Below are 8,348 nucleotides of genomic sequence, written 5' to 3'. Positions count from 1 at the left end.
TACTTACACCATGTCAACAACAATGACAATGCGTTAAAAGCTTTAAGACTCCTCTTGTCTCTTCCGTTACTGCTGCCAGAGATATAATCAATGGATTTTTGTTGATTCGGGCGTTTTGTCGAAACCATGGAGTACATCTAGAACGTTTGTTGACATATTATGAACGGTAACTTATAATAAAAATATCTTGTTTAAAATTTAATTAACAAAAAATTCATTTCTATTTACAACTAATAACAAACCTAGATTATTAAAATAAATATTTTGTTAAATACCTAACAAAACTACTTTAAGCTATGAGCAATGTCAGTAGGCAACATTTAAAAGTTTATTGAAGCCAATAATTTTCAATAACATTAGTCATTACATTAGTAGTTAAGAAACTCTTCTTAGCTGTTCGTACATCCTGTACAATTTCCATTAGGTGTCTTAATCTTAAAATAGTAAAATTTAGAACTTATCTACACAATACATTTTTGTTGTTAGATAATAACTGTACAATTATTGGGTTTTATTGGAAATATTTGGAAGTAATAATAATAATTGTAGGGTTATATTGGAAATATTTATTTACATTTTATTATAATTAAAAACAAATTTTAATTTTAGTTAATTTAAACTTTTAATTCTAGAATTTCATAAATGCATAAATGTATATAAATTATTAAATAAATCATTTAAGTCCAAGGGAGGTCAATAAGAAATACATAATATAAAACAGTTGATTTGCCTGCAGAAATTATATAATACCTAATGTTTTAACATTTTAGCTTACAATAACTACTTTGCTCTCGTGTTCTACTAAAAAATCCCCCCCAAGAGCCAAGGCTTTGTGTAATAAACTTACAGTTGGCTTTGATTTATTTTTTTCTCCGTTAGACATGATTTTTAATTTACAATTAAACTGTGATATGTAAAATTGAGTAAAAGAAAAATGTATTTTCATTATATTATTATTAACTTTAAGTACTGATGGTATATCACTAACCTACATAGTACATTGTTTAGATCTAATCTATATCAGGTGTACTATTGGACACTTTCCCGTTTTATTCATCTGGACATATTATTATAATAATATATTTAAATTAAAAAAAAGTCTAATCTTGTATGGAAAATTAATCCAACAAAGGTAAAATCAATAATTTTGTTGAAAGGTATTGGATAAGAAATGTTGGTCCACAAATTGTATCAGTTCATGGATTGCCTCGTCGAACTAATAACAACATAGAAAGCTTCCATAACGCTCTAAGAATTAAGTTTTCTGTGACTCATCCTAGTTTGTGGGTTTCTTGGTAAGAAAATAATATAACATACAATAAATTCAATTTGATAAAGAATGTATAGTTGTACCGAGATGTTATTATTTATTGCAAATTAATATATAATCAAAAACATAATGGTCATAGTTTAAGTGAAAGGGGGGGGGGGGGGAGGGAGTAGCTTTACCAGTCAAATAATTTATGAATTGCATTACTTTACATCTCAATACTGATACCATTCATTACCATTCATTATAGAATAATCAAAAATAATAATGATAATAATAATAATCAATGGTATTACCATATAAAAAGATAGTTCAACAATTTATTAATAATAATTAATTTATCTTTTGTAGGTTAGGTTAGGTCTACCTGATTTAGTATAGTTAAAAATTGTATATTGATCTCCACTAAGTAGAAATAATGAATGTAATGATATTAAAACTTGATAGTGGATATTATTGCTAATATGGAAAAATATTAGAAAGAGTAAAAAAAAATAGTTAAAATATAACTGTGGAAAATTCAATAATATTAATTTTGATTTTTTATCTATGAAAAGGGCATAACACACTTAATTCATGTAAGTGATATAACAGTTAAATTTAAATGCAGAAGATACAAGTCATTTAAATAAAAACTATTAATAAAACATATTTAAAAACCAAATTAAATAGAGTAAAAGAAATTATTTGATGATATTTTCTGGGCTTCTTGAAAAGTAGGAATTTTTGCCACTCTTTATATGAACTTTATCCAAATGATGTATTAAAATATTTGTTACCAACTATTAATAATTTAATTTAATAATAATTAAACCTAATTTATAGGTAATAAATAAAAATATTACAATAACAATTACATAGAAAACTTATTCTCATTAAATAGTTGCAATAAATATTTACATTATTTATGAATTTTTTACATAGGTCATCTAACTCACTTAAATCATAACTACCACATAATTGAGCAACAGTTTTTCAACAACTTGCGACCAACGAGGCATTTGAGGGCGAAGTTCTTGGCAAATTCCCGCCGAATAAAAAATTCAACCGAGCAGTATGACTTGGGACTCATATCAATGTGGCAATTTCTCCAACAATGATCATATGTTAGTGCAGCATATGAGCAGAGGCAACGGAACTAGGAGATAATGAACGCTGACGAACCAGCCAATGTTCCAATTGAAGCAGATCCTTTGCCCAATAATGTCCCTAATGCAGTCGATCCACAGCCAATTATCCAGATTGAAAATCCTCTGCCTAATCGCAATATAATAAGAGAGGTTTTAATGGAATTGGAACAAGGCCTGCAGTTAAATGATATACCTGATTCTCCACCTGAATTTCCAAATGCACAGTAAATTCAAGACGGTATTGGAAATGGAAATGTGTGTATGATATGTACAACTATATCACTAAATCAAACAGCAGAAAAATATATTGTGATACCATGTGGTCATGCATGGGTGTGCGGCACATGTGTCAGACAGTTGGAAGTGCCAAATACAGTTGGCCTCATGTGTCGTACTAGAAATATATCATTTCAAAGAATATATTTTACATATTAACTATGAATTATGATAAACAACATTTTATATTAATATACATATTTATAAATTAATACCAACCTTTATTTCATTTCCATGATGTTTGCCCGTTTAAGAGATTTGATGTATTTTACTAGCCATTTTTTTTTTTTATAAAAATACTCAATAACTGTCATAATTCAACCGAAATTAAAAAAAATAATTTACATAATTAGCAATTTAAAATATTCATAATAGTTAAGTTTTATTTTGAAGTACAATAATGTAAAAGATAGGTATTTTATGTTATATGCTTACAGGTTACCACAAATTCATAAATTCAGAATATTACAATGTATACCTACTTAACACAGTTTATGACACGTCATATAGGTACTTAATCTATGTACCTACTTTTCTTTTTAGCTTTAGTATGAAACTATGATAGCTCAACAGTTATATAAACAAATAAATTGTAAAATGTAAAAACCAATATTAGAAAATCTATGTACTTACTAGGTAGTACCTAAAGAAAATAGAAACACACATTGAATACAATTTTGTTCACGAGTCACGACTGATGTGTAATGGTCAAATATCCAATAAATAAATTCGAATTACAACTAATAACATTATTAAAATCAGGGGCGTAGCCAAGGGGGGGTTATCAGGTCACAACCCCCCCCCATGAGTTTTTTAAAACCCCTAAAAAAATAGCAGAAATATTTTTCGAAATTAAAAAACTTGATACTGACATTTTTTAAATTTTTTTATGAAAAAAATCTATCATCAAACCAATTAAACTTTCCATCAACTATTTAGTAAATAAAAATTTTGATTGTATTCTATATAATATGTATTTGTATTTGTATAATTATGTACGTTGATAAAATATTAAGCTTTAATCGTATAAAAATTAATAATTATACAGTGGAACCTCGATAACTCGAGCCTCTATAAGTCGAATTTTCGATAACTCGAAGGAATACCTTGGCCCCTGGCTTCCAATATATGATATGTGTGATAAATTTTCTCGTTAATTCGAATTTCGCTAACTCGAATTTCTCGATAAGTAATTTTAGTTGAATTTTAGCTTATAACTCGAATTTATATAATAAAATATAATTCGTACAATTACCTATCTCGATAACTCGAAGGTCAAATAACCAAGTACATATGTATATTATTATAAATAACGAAAATCGTAATCGAAAACCTGTTACTATTATCAATCTTATCATTACCTATACTACTTAAAAGGAATAGAAATAAATTCAACGATATTGTATTATGTAATATGTATGTCTATACCTAATCTATATCTCCGATAAGTTACGTTTATCCAGTGCCGTAAAAATCATAGGTGCAGGCGGTGCACAGCACTGGGGCCCGCAGCGTCAAAGGGCCCTTGGGGCCTTGGCGGATAGATGTCAATTTTATTTTAAATTTAATTATTATTGAAAACTGTTGTCATGAAAACTAAAATTATTACTTTTTTTTGTAACTTATTTATTTTATCTACCTATGTAAGTTTTTTTTATTAATAAAATCTACTCAATATGAAATTGTGATCCTGTATACCTATTACATTGAAGTTCTACACAGAATTGTTTCAACGAGAAAATTATGTATTGGTTCTTTAAAATTCTATACATCCTCAAATACTATTCTATCTAAGGAGTAAATTAAAGATTCTCATGGTGTAAAGTCACTAGTCAGTCCAACTTTTTTATGTATTTCAAGAAAGAGGGGCCCATGAATTTTGTTTGCACCTGGGCCTTTGACTCTCTAGTTACGGCACTGCGTTTATCTACTTTATTAGTATTTATTACTGGTAAAATTATACGTCGATTGAAATACGAAATGTATACGTCGATATTTTATATAATGCTGACACAGCAAATGTTCAGTTTATTTTGTGATTTTGTCAAGTCAAAATGAAAAAACGTAGTTTAAAGTCTCTAACTGTCGGTGATAAAATAAAAATTATTGAAGAAGTAAAAAAAGGAGTGAAATGCAAAAAATATATCGCGAGTGAATTCGGTATTCCTGCTAATACCTTATCGACTAGATAAAATTCTCAAAGCAGTTGAAGAAGCCCCCTGCTTACCACGCCGGAAAAGATTTAAAGCTTCAAGTTTCACAGAAATTGAGCATGCTATGACCGAATGGATAAAGCGAGTAAGAGATTATAATTTACCCATTTCAGGACCGTTAATTCAAGTAAAAGCAGCAGAGTTCGCAAAAAATGTAGGCCTCACATTTCAAGCTAGTTCGGGTTGGCTGGAAAAAATTAAATTGAGGAACGGAATAGTAGAAAAAATCATATCAGGTGAGAATGCCGCGGTGTCTGAAGTTGACAGTGAACATTACCGAACAAACATACTACCAAGTTTGTTAAAGAATACGACTCTAAAGACATTTTCAACGCAGATGAATTTGGTCTCTTTTTAAGAGACCGAAATACCCGCAATACGGGTTGTATTTCTGCCACCAAACATAATATCTAAGTTACAGCGGGGTGAGATTTGAAAATATTTATTTATACTCTAAAACCTCTGATCAGGAAAAATATGTTTTACTAAAAAAAATAATAGATGATATACAAGGTGCCAATTTTTTTATATTTACAAGTGCTAATAAGGTAATAAAACCGAACTTGACTAAGAAAAATTCTATCATAATTTTTGATGATGTCAATCTGTAATCAGAGAATACTTCAGCATTGTTAGACATTCAGGTGCTAGATCTGTATTTCATTTAGCACAGACATACTCTAAAATATCGAAACAGCTAATAAGAGATAACTCAAACTTTTTAATGATACTGAAACAAGATGATACAAATTTACGACATATATTCAACGATCATTCATCAGCAGATATGGATTTCACAGAATTTCGGAAAATTTCTCATTTATGTTGGAATCACAGTGATTACGGGTTTCTGGTCATCGATAAAACTCGAGAAATGAATGATGGAAGATACAGATGTGGTTTATACGTTTATTAAAATAAAAATAAATTAGTATTGTATTATGTATAAGAATGCATGCAAGTTTTTACTCATGGTCATTGTGATATGAGCCTACAAGGAGAGTATCTTATCTAAATAATGTATGATTGGGAAAATAGCAAATAAGTGTCATTTGACGTTGGATTTCATCCTGGTGATAAAATAAACTGTATTCATAAAAAATATAAAAATAATATCGTGAAAATGACCAGGGGATTTTACCTATCATTAATACGTATACTTATGGAAATAAATTATTCTATTTACGCCGAACCTCAGATTTTACCATTACTTATTAAGGAAGACAAAGTCATTTCAATAATGAAAAAATAGTGACAATACAATGTGGAGATCAAAACATTATTATGGATGAAGTCGCTGTGAATAATTTCACCAACTATAGATGTGACGTTAGCTGTGTTTGCCGAGATTTAGGTATTGAAGCGGACAAAGATTGTACTGAAATTAGTTGTTGTTAATTATTAATTTTCTGATATTATAAACCATTTAATAGAGAATCTTGTAAAAATGTATCCTTAATATTATTTTAATGAAATATTATGTGTTGTATATATATAGAACGTAACACAGTTATTATTTGCATAGTGCTATCAGTAGTCATACGATACAGTTATATTTCACTTTTTATTTACAATGAACAAAGAAAAAACCTTGTTGGAAAATTTAATAACATCAAAAAAAAATATTAAACGAAAAATAATGGAAATGAAACGTGGTGTTATAGATTCTGAAAACTATTTCCGAGAAGCATTTAAACCAATAATTGAGCCATTGAGTACACGTATAGAAAAAAATAGCCAATGTAACTTACAACAAGCTGAACAAAAAAATACGGAAACCTCATCCACTAGTGATAAAGATGACGATAAATTAAATTCATCATTTGAAAATTTTTTAAATAATAAACGACCAACATCTCAACGTTATGATAAATCTTATGGTATGTATTATGATAAAACTAGTGGCTTATACAAAATAGGAGATCACTCAGTGACTTTTAACCATGGTAACTTACAGTTGCTTAATAAATACTATAAATGGACTATGGTCTTTATTATGTGAGAAAGTACAAAAAAATTACACCCTAGAAGATATAGAATCTTATTATGACATTTTGAAAACATCACGTGTTCATTTACAAGCAGATGGAAAACCTAAAACCTCAGGATACTTTAAATTGGTGCAAGTTATAAAACCTCTGTACGAACGAATGAAAAATGAGGAAAAACAGTTAAACGAAGAAATAGCTAAAATTAAAACGCCACGATTAAACTTAACACCAATTAACAAACATTTATCGAGCTCTAAACGTAGTAATGTTAATAATAATACAACTATAACAAATTAACCATTTAATTTTAATCCTGTAGCCAACAGTTCTATGGTTATAGAACCTGAAGTTGAAAATATGTTTAGTTTTACTTCAACACCGCAGACTGATAAGGAAGGTTCTGGTTTATGTAAAGATGTCTTACCTCAAGGCTCAAACCCAATTAGTTTATTATGACGATCCGAATGAGCTAGTAAATAGATTAAATCTTTTGACATCATCGCAGTGTTGGTAATACTGGTGTTAATAATGAAATTATACCTATTTTAGAAGAACTACGTGAGAGAACTATTATAGTATAATGACAACATTAGAAAGTATAGCTAACGAGTTACATCAACCCGCCAGAAAAATATTTCCTAGGCGCAGTGTGGTATCACGGTTTATTGACGACCTCTGGCAAGCTGATTTAATGGATATGCAATCTCATTCTAAAAAAAATTATGGTTTTAAATTTATATTAGTTGTTATAGATACATATAGCAAATACTTGTGGAATCGTTGAAAAATAAATCAGCGAAAGAATGTACAAAAGGAATGTTAAGTATATTGAAAAAAGCTAATCCAAAATTTTTAGACAGATAATGGTACAGAATTTTATAATACTCATTTCAAGATTTAATGAAAAAATATAAAATTAAACATTACAGTTCATACAGTGTTATTAAATGCTCAATCGCAGAACGCGTGATCCAAACTCTTAAAAATAATATATATAAACATTTTACTGCAACAGGTACATGGAATTGGTATAATCAATCTCAAAAATTATACATAACTATAATAATACAAAACAGAACAATCAAATGTACACCTAATGAAGCTCGAATGGATACAAACAGAATTAAATTTAATACATATATAAATTCTCAAACATTGTATAAGCCAAAATTTAAAGTTAACGATAAAGTACGAATATCAAAGTATAAACATATATTTAGTAAAGGATATACACTAAATTGGACAACGGAAATATTTACAGTTTCAAAAGTTTTACAAACAAATCCAGTAAGTTCTCAGCTAAAGGACGAATCAAACAATATAATCTTAGGTGGTTTTTATGAACAGGAAATTAAATTAACTGATTTTCCAAACACCTTTCTCATTGAACGTATTGTAAAAAAAGTTGGGAACAAAATGTTTGTTAAATGGTTAGGTTTTGATTCAAGTCAAAATTCATGGATAACAT

This window comes from Acyrthosiphon pisum, unplaced genomic scaffold, assembly GCF_005508785.2.
Source record: "Acyrthosiphon pisum isolate AL4f unplaced genomic scaffold, pea_aphid_22Mar2018_4r6ur Scaffold_20960;HRSCAF=22641, whole genome shotgun sequence".
NCBI classification, from domain to species: domain Eukaryota; kingdom Metazoa; phylum Arthropoda; class Insecta; order Hemiptera; family Aphididae; genus Acyrthosiphon; species Acyrthosiphon pisum.
The sequence above is the reverse complement of the archived record's forward strand: the minus strand, read 5'-3'. Positions refer to the sequence as shown.